The following is a 19,490-nucleotide window of genomic DNA, read 5'->3' on the forward strand; positions in this document are numbered from 1 at the left end:
TGGAGAGGGAATCTGCGGAAAACATCTGGCCTGGATCATGTCCCTGGCTGTGTCCTCAGATCCTGGGCAGATCAGCTGATGGGGGTATTTGCAGACAGTTTTAACCTCTCCCTGCTTCAATCTGAGGTTCCCACCTGCTTTAAGACCACTATTTATCCCAGTACCTTAGAAAAACCTTAATGACTACCTCTGACATCCACCACCATGAAGTTCTTTGAAAGGCTAGTCATGACACACATTAAATCCAGCCTCCCAGAAAACCTCAACCCACTGCAATTCACCTACCGTCGAAACAGATCTATGTCAGACGTCATCTCCCTGGCCCTATGCTCATCTCTAGAGCATCTAGACAGCAAAGAGACCTATGTTAGACTATAACCAGGGCCTGCTACTTCATGGACTGTAAAGTTTACCAGTGCCTCTACTTCTTCAGGAGGCTAAAGAAATTTGGCATGTCCCCCTTGACACTCACCAACTTGTATCGATGTACCATAGAAAGCATCCTTGCTGGATGTATCATGGCTTGGTACGGCAACTGCTCTGCTCGTGACTGCAAGAAACTTCAGACAGTTGTAGACACAGGTCAGCACATCACAGAAACCAGCCTCTCCTCCATGGACTCTGTCTATACTTCTCGCTGCCTTGGTAAAGCAGCCAGCATAATCAAAGACCCCACCCACCTGGGACATTCTCTCTTCTCCCCTCTCCCAGCAGGCAGAAGATACAAAAACCTGAAAGCATGTACCACCAGGCTCAAGGACAGCTTCTATTCGCTGTGATAAGACTATTGAACGGTTCCCTCGTATAATAAGATGGACTCCTGACCTCACAATCTACCTTGTTATGACCTTGCACCTTATTGTCTACCTGCACTGCACTTTCTCTGTAGCTGTGATGCTTTACTCTGCATTCTGTATTGTTTTACCTTGTATTACCTCAATGCACTGTGTAATGAATTGATCTGTATGAACAGTATGCAAGACAAGTTTTTCCACTGTACCTCGGTACGTGTGACAATAACAAACCAATTCCAATTCCAATCCATGCAAAAATTAGCTGAGATTTACAGTCCATGAATTGACCATACAAAATATGATGCTGATATCATTTGGCATCTTTACCATTGTTTCCTGGTTTCAATGGCTGCTGCTTCCTTCTTAATTGATTACCACCACAAAACTGATGGAGTACTGAACTACTGGACATGATTTCTTTTGAATGAAATAGTAAAGCAAGGCTGGATCTGGTCTGTCAGGAAAGAGTTTGTAAAATATTCCATGGCACCATTTAAAATGAGCAAGGTCGTTATTCCCAGTATCCTGGCCAAGATTAGCTATTCTTACACAGCTGACAGTGGGAAGTTTATTTTCTGCAAATTATCTGCCAGATTTCTCACAACAGTGGCTGCACTTCAAAGAACTTTTATGAGGTGTAAAGCTCTGTGACATCCTGAAAGAGACATGAAGCCACTGCAGCCGTGTGTGATGCATTGGGCAAAAGTAAGATACCACCCACATGCCATAGATAAACCCCTGTCCATTCCAGCACTCCAACTCCACTCAATGACAGAATGAAAACGTTCTTCTTTGCCAGTTACACTAACTTTATGAATGACCTTTCAAGTGACTTCTGAGATGAGTCTTTGAGATGTGTTCCGAGATGAATGCAAAACCTGTAATGTTAATGTGCTCTGTTCAATGGAATATGGGATGTACCCAAGGCTAAGGTAATCTGGAGGAAGACTGTTACACAATTCTGGCACGTGTGTGGCTTATGAAACCATTAACCCACTGACTTTTAGGTTATGGTTGTTCCTAGATCATCAAGGCTGGTACTGCAAGAACAGAAACTACAAATGACTCTCAAAACTCAGAGGGTCACTTCTTGACCTCCCTGCTTCATTACTGTACACAGGCAATTTAGCTTTTACTTGTCTAACAGCCAGTTTCTTTTCATTCTACGATTTGTAACAATAAATTAAAATTTATAACCATGTCCAATTGCATGTAAAATAAGGAAATTGGATCAGTCACAAAATTGTACAGAAACAAAATGATGAAAATACTAACCAGTAGATGTTGTGAAATGGTTATTACCTTTTTAATGATGTCTGAAATAATTCCTTACTATAATGCCTCATTAATCCGTTCTTTCCCATATTGGATTTTGTAGTTAGCCCTCAGTTACGAATAATAAGTAATGTATTTTTGCAAGAGTTTGCAACATCATTTCTGTAAACTCTAGAATTAATGTCAAAGCACATTTTTCACTGGTTTTCTTTTACATTTATGTTGTGTTTCTGAAGCTGGCAGTGGAAAATACCTGGCTGGTGATTTGAACACTTTTCCAATTTGTCTTCCAGTGCCAAGATCAATTACTTAGATCAGTGCATCACAACTGGTGCAGTGCTAACCTCCTGGAATTCTGTCCCAGCAGGTTGCCTCAATTATAACTACAGAGCATCTGAAATATTCCATTCCTCACACGAAATACCCTAATGTTATCTTGGAAAGAATGCCATTTCTAATTCTCTCCCATTTGTGGGTATTTTATGTCAAAGACCACTTAGGAATTAAACCAAGACCTAAAACATTCTTATATTTTATAGCTAATTGAGAAAAAAATGGATTTTGTTGCTTGAATTCAAAGTACATTTAGGTAACCCTCTACATCATCCAGTCTATTTTCCCCCACTTTTGTTGAACATTTCTACTTTTCTCTAGATTGCTCTTTCATTAAATATCTCATTCTAGTGGTTATTATTCACTTACCAGCTTTGAAAATTGTGCACTGCCCTATTACTGGAAACCTGTGGAGAGTTGCAAATGAGCCAGATCCTACCCTCATACAACTTCTAAAGATTCTGCTCAAGGTGGTATTCCTGATGTGAACAGTACATTATTTAAGGAACAGCTAGGTGCTGAGGCCAAGTATAGCATGCCTGTTAATATTCTGGTTGAAATCAACACCCCTTCCAACACAATTCTCTGGCCATCACTCTACACTAGAAGTAATTTGGCCGTACTAATCTAACAACCAACTTATCTTTCCAGAGCTAACTTCCATCTTTTATTTTTAAGAGAGTTATGAGTAAAACTAGTATTTATTAGTAGTACAAAATGTTCAGTAATGAACTACCCAGCCCATTTTACATGACACTCGAATTCCTTTGCTATTGAAAAGACCTTTGAATGAGGTTTATGACAAATATTAATTCACTAGTACCTGAAACCATTTCATCCCTATTGTGTTGATCCTGGACCAACTGGAACTAGCAATAAACTTCAGTGCTTTCCTTTAATATATACCTCTACAGTTTTAAAAGAAACATCAAAATAATTAATATCAAAGAAAAGGTATCACAAGCATGAATATCATATACTGGTGTTCATTACTTTAACCAACTGGAAATAAACTATATCTAATATATTAAATGTAGCTTCAACATGAGTAACACTGCTTCAAGCTACAGTGTAATCAATGGCTTCGATATGAACAGAGGTAAATCTCTGCCAGATATAGATGTCATACATTAATCATAGTTCAGCTACAAATAATGTCTGAGCAATTAAACTACATGTGCTCTTGATTACATTAAATGGATTTGCCTTGCATGTGAGCTTTTATCACATGAGAAGGGGGATACTTTCTCTACTTTTTTCATGTGTAACTGATCAGTTACTTCTAAAATAGACTTTGGCATTATTTACTTTAGAATTGAACTGTTTAAGTCATCATATATCTCTTAATGATCCCATTTGTTGCAATGTCACAGAATCCATAATGCTGTTTTGACAATTACTTCATCGCACAGGATAAATGTGACCAAAGATTTTGCTGAATATTGCAGTTAACTACCATTTTACCAGAAGTATTAAATACATCAGTTTTTAGCCTGCTTCCATATTCCTGCATCAATGCAAATGGCCCAAGGCAAGAAATTCTGGCAGATTCCTGCATTCACAGGTATAGGTCATTTCACATACCTATCAGTGAAACAGCTGGACCACAGAAAATATTTGTCAAGTTCCAAAGACCAGAACTTACAGGTCCAATAAAGCATATAGTGTTACATATTGTACTTACTAACAAAAGAGAGAAAATTAAAGGAATCTTGAAATGATCTTCAAATACTCAAGTTAGATAAAATAACCCAGGCTTTGTAAATGTCTTCAGCAAGAACACTTGTTTTCATTAAGCTATGGATCCTTTTAACTTGTCCAGTGTATGGTTTTGGATGAAAATTACACAGAAATAAACTAATATCACAATAGCTTTCAAGGTTGTTAATCCAACTGTATGACTTTAATAGTCATCTAAATGAAGCAGAATCAATTTTCTGACTTTGAATTTCTAAAGTTGGCAGTTACAAGATGTAATACAATATTACTTCCTTTCAGTCCCCTGTCAGACAAGGAAGCAATGTTACTGAAAGGATTACTCATGCTTGACATTTTCTGATTATTTAGTCCCTTTTTCAAAAAGTGACATCAGTATCGACCCATAACAGATGCTGGGAGGATCACTTTAGTTATGAAATGTTATACAGTTCAACCTGCTGTCATATTACCTTGTGACTCCATTATTGTTATGGGACTTCGATGTCTATTTCTTGAACTTTGTTTTGATTTAAGATTTTGAGCAGAAATTAAGAACATCTCTAGATACCTTCAGTGACATCACTTTCACTGGCAACAAGCAATTATTCACAAAGGGAAGATATTAGAAACAGAATAGGCCAGGAAAAAGAGGGAGCTGGGGAAAACGGGACCAGGAGAAAAATGGGGAATGGTTGGGCAGATGGGTATGTGGAAAAAGGGGAGAACTGAGGAAGAGATAAGGGGAGAGAAGAGAGAGAAGGAAAAGAGAATAGGTAGGGAAAAGTAGGATTACAGGGAAAAGAAGGAATGAGAGGGATATAATGGGGAGGAGAGACAAAGAGTGGGGCACGGGGAAGTAGGCGAGCATATATCAGGAGAATATCAGGTTGGTGAGCCACAGGCAAACATTAAGAAGTGCAAGATTAAAGATGAAACAAGTGAGAATAAAGGCAACATACCTGTGCAACTGTATATAGGTGGGTGAGCTGAGCACGTGGGGTAGATTGGACTGACCAGGAACTTGAGGATGTATGGTGGGTGAGGCAGACTGAGAAGGTGGAAAGGTTTGGTGGGTGAGACAAACCAGTATAGTAGAGATATGGGGTGGAACTGGGAAATTCTAGTTGTAGGGAGGCAGGAGGGACTGGGAAAATGGGCATCAGGTAGCTGGGAGGGAAATGGGAGGCATGGTGAATGCAAGGTAGGAGGTAGCTGGGATGAAGGGCTGACTATGGAAGAGGGAGTGTTGTAGTGAGAAAACACATGGCTGTCACATGACACTGACCCCCATTGACCGGAGGACAGCATTGCTCCTCGGATCAGAAGTTATACCACTGTCAATCAAGGTGCGGCTCCACCCATCCCTCAGGTGTGAAAGTACCTTTTGTCTCTGAACTTGCTTGACCATTGGCTGTGGCAGGCACCTTTGTCCTTGACCCCCAAACCATTGGCCCATTTAAATCACTCAGTAAGGCTCCACCCAGCCACCTAGCACCATAAAAAGGGTTGCAATCCCCTAGCCCTTCCTCTTTGATGACCCCAGGAGTAGTGAGACAATGCTGCAGAGATCACTGGTAAGAGTGCATCACCACGTGGTTTGGGAGCATTTCACTCAGACTCAGGGAGTGCTAAGGGCCAATGCTAGTGTGGGTCAGGCATTGAAGTATTATATCCTGAAGCTGTACATTGTTATTGTGTGCATCAGTGTGTGTGTATCTTATCCTAGTTGCGATCCCCCCTCACGTTCACGGTCTCCTGCATGTATGAGTGTGTATCTGTTCCCATCCATTCTGTTTCCACGTTTGCCTTTGTGATTAAACTAGTTTTGATATCCAAACCTCGTGTCCGGAGTCCTTCATCCTTAAGGCTGAAAAGAACCATTTCACACAACAAGCAGAGTTTGCAAATGGGATGCTGGGAAGGACCAGGAAGACAGCAAATAGAAGTGAAAGTGCAGGTGATAAGAACCAGAAAAACGATATAGAGTGTGTGGCGGGTGGGAGGCTGTGCATTGTTTTGCATAGTTGAGTTAAAGGCTGAGGAGATGAGAAATATGGGGAAGGATTTTATACCTAGGTAGTTGGGATGCATTGAGAAGGTTGGAGGGAAAGGATGGTTGGTTCAGAGAGACCTCAAAGGCAGGAGGGTGGGAAAGTAGGAGGCTCTAACAAGGCAGAGAATGGAATGAATTGAGGAGGGTGGGAAAAGAAGGAAGATCACAGAGGGTGGTCCAGGAAGACAGTAAGAGTGAAGGATCAGGAAGTCAGGTGAGAGGACTGACGAGGCATTGTAGTGATGGACAGGGAAGGAAACGTTGTCTAAGGTGGGGATGCTGATTGAAAAGGCAGACCAAGCACACGGAAAGGCAGGTGACAATAATCAGCCAGCAGGGGAGATGGTAGGACTGATTAGAACATGGGAAAGTAAGGACAATGATGAATATCAGGCAAGGTTTGGCTGTGATTAGAGGCAGTTTGAGGAAGGGTAGAGGTAGTGATAGCCTTCATAGGATTAGGGATAGTTGACTACTTTCCATACTCTTTGATGGTGACATTTGGAAGAGCTCTCCTCCTCTCTCAGCTTCACATTTGAATAAGCGCAACTTAAATTCTTACCTTCTGGTTGTTAGCTATCTAGCTGTCCTCTAAGATAAGGCACAAAGTACTCCTGCCACTAAAGAAAATATGAATAGGGAGCTTTCGGCATCAATTCTAAAAACTGTAGTTTCACAAATCTGGTGTTGGATCAAGTAGAGTTATAGAGTACTACAGCACAGAAACAGGCCCTTCGATCCATCTAGTCCATGCTGCCTGATCTTCTGCCTAGTGCCATCTACCTGCACCCGGACCACTCTTCACTTGAGAACTTCTCACTTAAGAGTACTTCACATTTAAGAGTAATTCTCTTCACTTAAGCTAAATATCTAAAGCAGATCCTGGGAAGTTTCATTCTTTTTTAGTCAGTCTATGTCCTTCACTGACAAACTTAATGAGACTACAATCAATCCTAAAGTGGAAGAGTAGGGTATGAAAATGGATCTCTAGAGGACTACATTTAGTTTTAAATGAGCCTCTGCTCAAATAACTACAATATCACAGTTCACTACATTCTATACATAGATTTCTAATTCAATTAAATGCAAAAACTGCACATGTATTAAGTGATTACAACAATTTGAAGCACCACTCTGATTGCTGAGGGAATCAAGGGGACAATTCCCATTTGTCTGTTTGCTCTTAATTTTGCAGTAAACTATATTTGCATTGCAAATTAATAGGCAGCAAAATTCTCAAAGGGTAATTTCACATTGCAATCTGACATTTTGCAAATCAAACTGGTTTAAATTACACATAAGAACATCCCTGATAACCCATAAAAATTAGACAAAGAATAACTGGGTCACACAGACCAAAAAGTTAAAGATTCATTCCCCTGTTAGTGTTGAGTAAGCCAATGTTAGTTTGAGCATACAGGCAGCTCCCAGGTCACAAGAGGGTTCCATTCCTGAGAACTATTTGAAACCTGAACTGTTTCATAAGTCAGAAATGAACAAAAACAATGTGTGGGAGAGGATCACAGAAACAGCTGTGACAGGAAAGTGAGGAGGTGCGGAAGAGCAACTGCCAGCCAGTCTCACTGACTCAATGAGAAAGTGAGCAATTCTGCTCAGCAAACCCAGCTCTGCTCAGCTCAACCCAGCCCTTGATGGTTGCGGCTCAAGGGTGGGGAGAGAAGGCACATGGAAATGCCCCATTCCATTCCCATCCAGCAGTAGATGTATGCAGCCCCGCAGCAGCTGACAAATCCATCCCCATCCATCCTGCTGGTCTCCCAAACACTCGCTCATATGGATGGGATGTCCATAAGTTGGGTGCTCATAACCTGGGGAGGTCCTGTAAGCAGTGATATTCCAGTTTTCCTCAATGTCCATGAGTTTTGAGGATTGGAGTAACATGGTAGATCATCTGTTCATTCTCATTCTGTGACTGATGGATTGTTATTAAGGAAGGTGGAGTTAGAGGCAAGTGGGGGGAGTTAGGTCCAAGAGTTGGACCAGCTGTGATCTCACTGAATGGTGGAACAAGTTAAATGTCATGCTCTGACCCTACGTTCTGGATATATGTTAATAATGAAAAAAGGCATTCATTCATATAGTAGTTTTCATGACGTCAGAACATCCCAAAGTAATTTTGCTCTGTCGTCATCTTTCGAATAAAGGAAACAGTAACCAATTTCAAGTGAAGGAAATAGATCAATTTATACTTCCTTAAAGTAGTTTGGCTTAATTAAATTACTGTTGAGTATTATTGTTGATTTCTGTAATTTAAAGACACATCAAATGTTTTCAAAGTCCTATCTTAGAGTCATAGAGTAATACAGCATGGAAACAGGCCATTCAGCCCAACTGGTCCATGCAAACCACAGCATCCTCCATGCTGTTCTATAAGTTTTTTAAGATAAGTTCTCTAATATAAGTTCTCATCGGGAATAGTGGGGGCAGGACTGCACAGGTGCGTGACGTCAGCAGGTAAAGTGTGGGCAGTTCAAAAAGCAGGTAAAAAAAACTTTGGAGGTTTCATAGGTTTCGCTTCGGCAGGCGTCAGGATATCGGAACAGATAAGTTTTTCTTTTTTTGTTATAAGGTTTTTATTATTTGAGGTTTTGTTTTAAGGTTTTTTTTAATAAGTTTTTTAATACAAGTTCTCATCGGGAATAGTGGGGGTAGGACTGCGCAGGCACGTGACGTCAGCAGATAAAGCGTGGGCAATTTAAAAAGCAAACCGCCATATCTGGTGAACTGAGAGCTTGGATAAGTACATGGGACTACAATATTGTGGCTATTACAGAGACATGGCTGACATCAGGGCAGGAATAGATATTGAATATTCCTGGTTTTCAGTGTTTTAAAAGGGATGGGGGGGGGAGAAGAGGAGGAGGGGTGGCGATACTGGTCAGGGACACTATTACAGCTGCAGAAAGGGTAGATAATGTAGAAAGATCCTCTCTAGAGTCAATATGGGTGGAAGTTAGGAACAAGAAAGGAGCAGTTACTCTACTGGGGGTGTTCTATAGGCCCCCCGGTAGCAGTAGGGATACTGAGGAGCAGATTAGGAGGCAGATTTTGGAAAGATGCAAACATAACAGGGTTATTATCATGGGAGACTAACTTCCCAAATATTGATTGGCACCTGCTTAGTGCCAAAGGTTTAGACGGGGCAGAGTTTGTTAAGTGTGTCCAGGATGGATTCCTGTCACAGTATGTTGACAGGCCGACTAGAGGGGATGCCATATTAGATCTAGTTTTAGGTAATGAACCGGGTCAGGTGACACATCTATCAGTGGGTGAGCATCTGGGGGACAGCGACCACTGCTCCATAACCTTTAGCATTGTCATGGACAGGGATAGGAGCAAAGAGGACGGGAAGATATTTAATTGGGGAAAGGTGAATTATGAGGCTATAAGGCAAGAACTTGAGAGTGTAAATTGGAATGGAATTTTTGAAGGGAAATGTACTATGGAGATGTGGTCAATGTTCAGGGATCTTTTGCAGGATGTTAGGGATAAATTTGTCCCGGTGAGGCAGAGAAGGAATGGCAGAGTGAAGGAACTATGGGTGACGAGAGAGGTGGAACAACTAGTTAGGAAGGAGGAAGCATACATAAGGTGTAAGCAGCAAAGTTCAGACAGGGCTCATGAGGAATATAGAGTAGCAAGGAAGGAACTTAAGAAAGGGCTGAGGAGAGTGAGAAGGGGACATGAAAAGGCTTTGGCGAGTAGGGTTAAGAAGAATCCCAAGGTTTTTTACTCGTACGTGAAGAGCAGAAGGATGGCTAGAGTAAAGGTAGGTCCGATTAAAGACAAAGGTGGGAAGGTGTGCCTGGAAGCTGTGGAAGTGGATGAGGTTCTCAACGAATACTTCTCTTCAGTGTTCAACAAGGAGAGGGGTCTTGATGAATCTGAGGACAGTGTTGGTAAGGGTAATGTCCTAGAGTATGTAGATATTAAGAGAGAGGATGTGTTGGAGCTGTTAGAAAATATTAGGACAGATAAGTCCCTGGGGCCTGACGGAATATTCCCCAGGCTGCTTCGGGAGGTGAGAGAGGAGATTGCTGAACCGTTGGCTAGGATCTTTGAGTCCTCGTTGTCCACAGGGATGGTGCCAGAGGATTGGAGGGTGGCAAATGTTGTCCCCTTATTCAAAAAAGGTAGTAGGGATAGTCCAGGGAATTACAAACCAGTGAGCCTTACGTCTGTGGTGGGTAAGCTGCTAGAAAGGATTCTAAGAGATAGGATCTATGATAATTTAGAGAATCGTGGACTGATTAGGGACAGCCAGCATGGATCTGTGACAGGGAAGATCTTGCCTCACAAGCCTGATAGGGTTCTTTGAGGAGGTGACCAGGAATATTGATGAGGGTGGTGCAGTAGATGTGGTCTACATGGATTTTAGTAAGGCGTTTGATAAGGTTCCGCATGGTAGGCTTCTTCAGAAGGTCAGAGTCCAAGGGATCCAGGGAAGCTTGGCCGTGTGGATTCAGAATTGGCTTGCCTGTAGAAAGTGGAGTGTTGTGGTGGAGGGAGTGCATTCGGATTGGAGGGCTGTGGCTAGTGGTGTCCCACAGGGATTGGTTCTGGGACCTCTACTTTTTGTGATATTTATTAATGACTTAGATGAGGGGGTGGAAGGGTGGGTTAGCAAGTTTGCAGATGACACAAAGATCAGTGGTGTTGTGGATAGTGTGGAGGGCTGTCAAAGCTTACAGAGGGATATTGATAGGATGCAAAGCTGGGCTGACAAGTGGCAGATGGAGTTCAATCTGGAGATGTGTGAGGTGGTACACTTTGGAAGGACAAACTCCAAGGCGGAATACAAGGTAAATGGCAGGATTCTGGGCAGTGTAGAGGAGCAGAGGGATCTGGGGGTTCATATCCATAGATCATTGAAAGTTGCCTCACAGGTGGATAGGGTAGTTAAGAAAGCTTATGGGATGTTAGCTTTCATAAGTTGTGGGATCGAGTTTAATAGCTGCGAAGTGATGATGCAGCTTTACAAAACTCTGGTTAGGCCACACTTAGAGTACTGTGTCCAGTTCTGGTCACCTCATTATAGGAAGGATATGGAGGCATTGGAAAAGATGCAGAGGAGATTTACCAGGATGCTGCCTGGATTAGCGAGTATGGATTTATGAGGAGACACTAAAGGAGCTAGGGCTGTTCTCATTGGAGAGGAGGATGATGAGGGGAGACATGATAGAGGTACACAAAATATTAAGAGGAATAGATAGAGTGGACAGCCAGTGCCTCTTTCCCAGGGCACCAATGCTCAATACCTTAAAGCCACGTCCTCTTGTAATGGGTGGGAAGTTCAAGGGAGACGTAAGAGGGAGGATTTTCACCCAGAGAGTGATTGGTGCATGGAATGTGCTGCCTGGGGTGGTGGTGGAGGCTGATACATTGGTCAAGTTCAAGAGATTGTTGGATAAGCAGATGGAGGAATTTAAGATAGAGGGATATGTGGGAGGAAGGGGTTAGATAGTCTTAGGAGTGGTTTGAAGGTCAGCACAACATGGTGGGCCGAAGGGCCTGTATTGTTCTGTGGTTCTATGGTTCTAGTCCTACTTACCTTCTTTTGGCCCATAACCCTCCAAGCACCTCCCCTCCATGTACCTATCCAAATGCCTCTTAAACATTGCAATTGTACCTGCCTCAACCACTTCTTCTGGGACCTCATTCCAGGTACTCGCTACCCTGTGTAAAGAAGTTACCTCTCTTTTAAATCTCTCCCCTCTTGTCTTGTATCTGCATCCTCTAGTTATAGATTCTCCAACCCTGGGGAAAAGATTATGACCTTCCACCTTATCCATACCCCTCATGATTTTATAAGCTTCAATGAGGTCACCCATCATTCTTCCATGCACCAAGGAATAAAGATCCAGTGTGGCCAACTTCTCTCTGTAACTCAGGCCCTCCAGTCCAGGCAGAATCCTCGTCTGCACCTTCTCCAGCTTGACAATGTCTTTCCTATAACAGGATGACCAAAACCGTACACAATACTCCAAGTGCGGCCTCACCAACAACTTATATAACTGCAACATAATATCCCTACTCCTAAGCTCATTGCCCTGACTGGTGAAGGCCAGCATGCTAAATGCCTACTTCACCACCCTGTCCACTTGCACTGCCACTTACAGCGAATTGTTCCCTTGTACTCCCAAGTCTCTCTGTTCCACAATACTCATCAGTGCCCTGCCCTTCACTGTACAAATCCTATACTGGCTTCTACCCAAAATGCATCACCTCACACTTATCTCGGTTGAAATCCATTTGCCATTCCTCAGCCCATCTCCCTAACTGATCAAGATCTCTTTGTAATTCATTGTAACCTTCTTCACTATCAACAAGGTCCCCTAATTTAGTATCATCAACAAACTTGTTAATCCAAATCATTTACATAAATGAATAATGGAGGTCCCAACACTGACTTCTGGGGTACCCCACTAGTCATAGGCCTCCAGTCAGAGAATCGACCTTCAACCATCACCCTCTGCTTCCTATCATCGAGCCAATTCTGAACCAACCATGCTAACTCCTCCTGAATCCCAAGCAACCTAACTTTCTAGATCAGCCTGCCATGTGGGACCTTGTCAAAGGCCTTACCAAAGTCTATATATATGACATCCACAACCCTACCTTCATCTATCCCCTTAGTTACCTCTTTGAAAACATCCAAAAGATTCATCAGACATGACCTCTCACACACACAAAACCATGCGGACTATTCCTGATCAGGCCTTGACTATCCAAGTGATGGTTGATCTTGTCCCTCAGAATTCCCTCCAGTAACTTTTCTACAACTGAAGTCAGGCTCACTGGCCTGTAGTTCTCTGGCCTGTCCTTGCTATCCTTCTTGAAGGATGGAACAACATTAGCCATCCTTCAGTCTTCTAGAACTTAGCCATTGGCTAACGACAAAGCAAATATCTCTGCAAGGGCTTCCGTGATTTCTTCCCTGGCCTCCCACAAGATCCAAGGATGCATTTGATCAGCACCTAGGGATTTGCCCACTTTAATGTGCTTCAGGGTTGCAAATACCTCCTTCCTCCTAATATGCATATGATCCAAGACCTCACTATTTATTACCCTCATTTCCTTGGCATCCATGATATTCTCTCCAGTAAACACTGAGGAGAAATCTCAGCCATCTCCTGCAGTTTCACACATAGGCAGCCCTGATGGTCTTTAAGAGGACCTAGTCTCTCCCTGGTCACCCAACTGAAGAACCTCTTGGTATTATCTTTAACCCTGCCTGCCAAGTTCATCTTATACCCTTTTTTTTTGCCCTCCTGATTTCCCCCTTAAGCCTGGTCTTAAACTTTTTATATTTGTCGAGTGATTTATTTGTACCTAGCTGCCTAAACATGATGTATGTTTACTTCTTTTTCCTGACCAGAGCCTCAATATTTCTCATCAGCCAGGGTTCCCAGAATTTGGTATGTCTACCCTTCACCCTATCAGGAACATGCTACCCCTGGACTCCTGATATGACAGTTTTAAAAGCCTCCCACTTGCCACTGATCCTTTGCCTTTAAATAGAGTCACCCAGTCGACCCCAGCTAGATCCTGCCTAATGCCCTCAAAGTTGGTGCTGCTCCAGTTCAGGACTTTAACCTGTTCTATCTTTTTCCATAACTATATTAAAACTAATGGAATGGTGGTCATTGGACCCAAAGTGCTCCCCAACTGCCACTTCAGTTACTTGGCCTGCCTTATTCCCCAAGAGGAGGTCCAGTATTTCTCCTTCCTGAGTAGGTTCCTCCATATATATTGCATAAGGAAACTATCTTGGATGCACCACACAAATTCTGCCCTATCCAGGCCCTTTGAACTGAGTAGCCCAGTCGATACTTGGAGAATTGAAATCTCCCACTAGCACTACCCTACTCTTCTCACAACTATGTGCAATTTCTCGACACATCTGCTCCTTAAGTTCCCTCTGACTACTGGGGGGGTCTATAATATAGCACTACCAAGGTGACCATCCCTTTCTATGACTCTATGATTATACAATATTAATTTGCTTACTACATGCGAGATCAATTAATGTGCGTCTTCTATTTCCCAAGATTTTGAAAGGAAGAAGTCATCCAGAACAAAACAAAATAAGGCAAGCCACTGTTACATCTATCACTGATCTTCTCCCCACCAACATCATAACTGATGAATGTATGACCTGACCTAACCATGATCTGGGCTCAAACCATATTGCCTTGACAATGATCTGGGCTACTTAGAGTCATAGGGAGTTCTATGGCACAGAAATGGGCCCTTCAGCCACCACATCCATAGTGACATGTTGTCCATTTACACCATTCCCATTTGCCCACATTAGGTCTAAATCCTTCTGTGTACTGCCTATTTAAGTGCCACCACCTCCTCTGGCAGTATGTTCCAGTTATCAAGCACTCTCAGTGTAAAAAAAAACTTTCCTCTCAAATCCCCTTTAAAACTCCTTCCTCTCACTTTAAACCTTGGGGCCAAATTAATAGAAAGGGCACTAATGGTGTAGCATTGCAGTATCATGAATGCTGCCAACCTGAGAATTGAAAGCAAACTTGAGCTACATGAAGCCACTGCCACTTCCTGCGTGATGCCACATCAAATCTTAGAATCTGCTGAAGGAGAGATTGTTGGTGTACCACAATACTCTCAAAGTCTTTTGAACAATAGTATCCAGAGCTGTATTCACAGCAGCCTGAGATTCATACCAGTAGTCAGAATTTCCACTGAAACACTCAGATGATGGACATCCTCCAGTGTGCTGCAACGGATCATGAGAAATTAATTACGAGATGTTGCTTGATGGTCTGCAGGTAGACTAGAGAAGGCTACCATATCAGTGCTGGTTCCACAAAAACCATCAACATCATTGGAGCTGAATGCCCCAATGTATAACATTTTAAGTAGACTTTAAATCAGGCCTGCCAATGCTCCAAATATCTTATTGTACATACCCATGAGACTTCATTTAAAACTATTCATTCTCACACAAGTCCCCCCAAAAAATAAGGTTTACATTTATTGTTGATCATCTCAACACCAACATATCACAACTGATGAATGTACGACCTGACCAACCCATGATTTGGACTCAAACCACATTGCCTTGGCAATGATCCAGGCTACTTAAAGTCATAGTCACAGTCAGTCAGCTGTACAGCACAGAAATAGGTCTTTCAGCCTCCACCTCCATACTGACCTTTTTGTCTATCTACACTAATCCTATCCGCCCACATCAGGTCCAAATCCTTCTTTGCCTGTCCTGTTCAAGAGCCATCTCTTAAACATGGTAATTCTACCACCATCTCTCACAGTGAATTGCAGATATCAACCACTCTCTTTTTGCACCCCTGGCTTCTGGGGTTCTGGTGCCTGAGATACTCTTACCCTAGCTGTGGACCACCCATGCTTAGTGACTCATATGTGCCAATCCCATATCAAGGCTACCTTCAACAATACACAGAGTGCCAATTTCTGAGCCAATGAATGAAAGTGAAGGGATACATTTTTCTTCACTGTCTTGTTCAGTTGCCATTGTCTGACCAAGTGAGATATCTCGGCTATTTGAGGGCAAAGAAGCGAAAGGGTAGGATCATGATAAGGGGAGGGGACAAGTAAGAGGGACTTGCTAATATCATCTGTATCTTTCATCTGTATCCAGAACAAGGGAAAAGGTAAGTTAGATATGAACACAGATTCAGTTAGAGCAGGATCAATGGGGGTCAGCAGCATTGTCTCCTTTAGGGCAGTGAGACAATTGTCTCAGGCTTATCCTAAACTGGACAGCTGTTGCTGATACCAGTTGCACACTTTTCTTGTCCTGAAAGAGAGGGAAGTGCATTAGTGTCATGCAATGTGTCTGAATAATGTGTTGTAATCTTTGCATAGCTGGCAGAGTGTACGAGCTGTGAGATGCAGTGCAAGTCTTGTTATTATTTTTAAGTGTACGTGGTAGGGGATGTAAATGTTAGGAGTTCTGATGGATAGACATTGTTGATTGGGAGTTTAAAATGGAGAAATATGAGGGACCTGGCACAGCTGATCAAATTTGATGATTCTTTTCTGACCTTTACATAGTGTGTCATGTCATTGAACTTTTGGTGACACTACTTGAATATCATTGGTGCTTCGTTCCTCAGTATGGATCAAAGGGCTTTTTGGGTTTTTGTGTGAACAGGACCTTTCTGCAATTCTCCATCACAACAACCAAGGTGCCCACTACTCTCATGGAAAATCAGAATGCAAGCTCTTGCACCTGCTCCATTATGGCTCCCACTAATCTTCCCAAGCCTTTGCAATGGCTTCTGCCAGTGGTCAGAATCGATGAACACCTCTAAGAGATAAAAGAAAAACCTGAATCAGTGTTAGCCAGCTTCAACGGGTAAATTTGGACCATGTGGGCATACATTAAGGTTATACACAGGAGATACTTTACAACTTAGGTGGACACCCATGGACTGGGGATAGAGCAAGTGTTGCAGAATACAGTATATGGCATACCTTTTGCCCAGTGGAATGATGTAATCTCAGTGTTTTATTCAGCTTCTAATTTAGAATAGAACTTGGCTAGCAAAGCCTGTCCTTAGACCATTCCAGTAGAGCAGACAATCATTCATTCCTCTTAAATTTTGTGGGATTACTTGAGGGAAGCTTGCAATATTTGATTCCCTGTGCATTTTTTTCAAATGAGATTATAGAATAGATGGCAATTAAGCAGAGACAAAGACCAAGATTGATGACAAGTCAGACAGGGCAACAGCAATAAGGGTTGCTTTAATGGATTTAAAGAAGATGTAATGCCTAGGTGTTACAATGTTCTCAGTGTGAAACTGGATTGTTTGTGGTTGTTAATAGGTAGCATCTGTCTTCAACTGACTGAACTATATGTGCGGTAATTTAACTTCTTGCATAACAACTTCTTGAAAAACTATGATATACATGTTCTCTGAAACAAATCTCACTCTGGTCTCTTAGTATCACAAAGAGAACCAACTATAAATCCTTCATGATTGAAGAGAAAGACAGGAACAGTGTTCTTCTCCTTCTGGATGATGTTAGGCGCAAGTGTTGCAGTTCGATTTACAACCTTGTAACATATGTAAACAGATAAACCATCTTGCTGAAACAATCAGTGTTTGGGAGGCCCACTTCAGTATTACTTAATGAGTGCCCTGCTTGTAGTCCTACCCTAATGAGTCTGGTACTGGGAACCCACCTCAAGGATGTCTCTTTCAAGAAGTGGACTTAACCTACTCTCCTTCCAGACCTATCGCCCCATTACTCTGAGGAAGCAAAGGGTTAAGAAACTGTGACTGACTGTAACTATATATATATAACTGATGGAAAAATACCTCGCAAGCAAGAGCGGGCAAGCTACTGACTCATGGATAAGTGATAATTACTGTGTCTGGAACTTTGGTTGCAGACCAGTTATGCTAGACAATAAGGGTGGTGGGTACAATAAACAACGAGGGTGCAATAAACAACGAGTGGGAAGCTTGTCCTAAACAATGACGGTGATACCTGTCTTTGAATCTCTTGATTATAACTCAATTATGTTGGACAATAGGTGCGATGTCTGTCTCGGGATCTCTGAGGCCTGACCGAAACTCGTGGAGCCGAATTCATTAAGTGTGTGTGACAATATCTGTATAACTTACTGTCTGCTCCTTTGGACTGCAGAGACCTCCGATAAAGACTACATGAGAGTTTGAGGAGAATTCTCCCGCAGTATACTGCTAATGAACGCATTTTAACAGAACTAATCTGTGGAACTGTGTTACTTGGCAGCAGACAGGAGTGGGAACTTAAAATCGAGACAACAACTCCAGCTCATGACTACACACCTTGCCCCAACAATGACAACATACTTGAGCTTCCCAGACCATCAACTTTTCTACCACCAGCTAATCCCCAACAGTCTGTTCTCAACTTGAACCACGCTGCCATCTTCCCAACCTGTCCTCTTTACCAATCCTTCTGCACATTCTTCTTTTCCTGTTTGACCAATGCCTTCTCCAGCTACCAGTCTTGATTGCTGGCCCCTCTGATCCTCAACCCACCCTCAGACCTTTATGATCTTCTTCCACTGCTCATCTACACCCTTGGGCTTTGTGAAGTACTGAAGTTTCCAGTAGTGAGCCCTTTGACTAGATATTGGTGATCCTGATGTGAACTGACATGCTTATATAGGTGCTATTCAAGACATATTTCTCTATCTGCTTCTGCTGTTTGTTCGGAGGAACATTTTCAGGTTCTATCTTGGACTTCCAGTCGTATTTTGCTTTTGTAACTTTATACAGTGCAGGGTTGCCTTAAACTGGATCCAAATATAATCTGGAACCATTGAAATGAGCTAGGTGCATTGAGTTAGCATGTTGCCTGCATTGTAATCAACAGACACAGTCTATCAATCATTGCAATCTCTGCAATTCATGATTATAGTTTAGCTCCTATGAATCCATTCTGGATTCTTATAAGGGCATCATTCTTCCTTATTATACTGCAATAGGCCAGCAAGCAAGGTACCTCACTCATTGCGGTGAGGTGCCTTGCTTGCTGCTGATCTACAGGTTAAATATGGTCATTTACAGACCCACCAGCATCAACTTTCACCCCAAAGCTATCCCAATCCTAAAGAATGAGGTGTTGCATGGTTTTTCATGATAAAAGAGTATCCCCTGGGCAGGCCAGCTCAAACCCCACCCAAGAAACATCTGGAAGTGCTTTAACAGGTGCAGCTAAACCACATTCCTAAGCTTTGCTAATCATTAGACTCTTGAAGGACTTTGAAAACCTCAGGCATTCAAAAACATTTAAAACTATCAAATATCATTTAATTAAAACATCTAACACAAAAACATTAAAACCTAAAACAATAAAAGCAATTAATTTGACTTAATTCAAGAACATCTAAAATAACTAATACTACCCAATGAGTCATTCACACATATATATCTCCTGTTTACATCAATGGTGTTGAGGTGGAGATGTTTGAAAGCTTCAAGCTCTTAGGTGTAAACATCACCAATAGCTTGTCCTGGTCCAACCACATAGATGCCATAACCAAGAAAGTGCAACAGCACCTCTACTTCCTCAGGAGGCTAAGGAAGTTTGGCATGTCGTGTTGACCCTCACCAATTTTTATAGAAAGCATCCCATCTGGATGCATCACTGCTTGGTGTGGCAACTGCTCTACCTCAGAGTGTATGAAACTGCAGAGAGATGTGGACACAGTTCAGCACATTACAAAAACCAGCCTCCCCTCCATGGACTCTGTCTACACTTCTCAATGCCTCAGTAAAGCAGCCAACATAATCAAACACCCCTTC

At 42.3% G+C, this 19,490-nt stretch overlaps 1 protein-coding gene across 1 annotated transcript in view; it reads right to left on the reverse strand.

Annotated features, from left to right (window-relative positions):
• Positions 1 to 19,490, reverse strand: part of thsd7ba (thrombospondin, type I, domain containing 7Ba) — a 448,905-nt gene that overhangs the window by 257,719 nt on the left and 171,696 nt on the right. The gene's annotated exons all lie outside the window — the stretch shown is intronic.

Source organism: Pristis pectinata, chromosome 1, assembly GCF_009764475.1.
Source record: "Pristis pectinata isolate sPriPec2 chromosome 1, sPriPec2.1.pri, whole genome shotgun sequence".
NCBI classification, from domain to species: Eukaryota; Metazoa; Chordata; class Chondrichthyes; order Rhinopristiformes; family Pristidae; genus Pristis; species Pristis pectinata.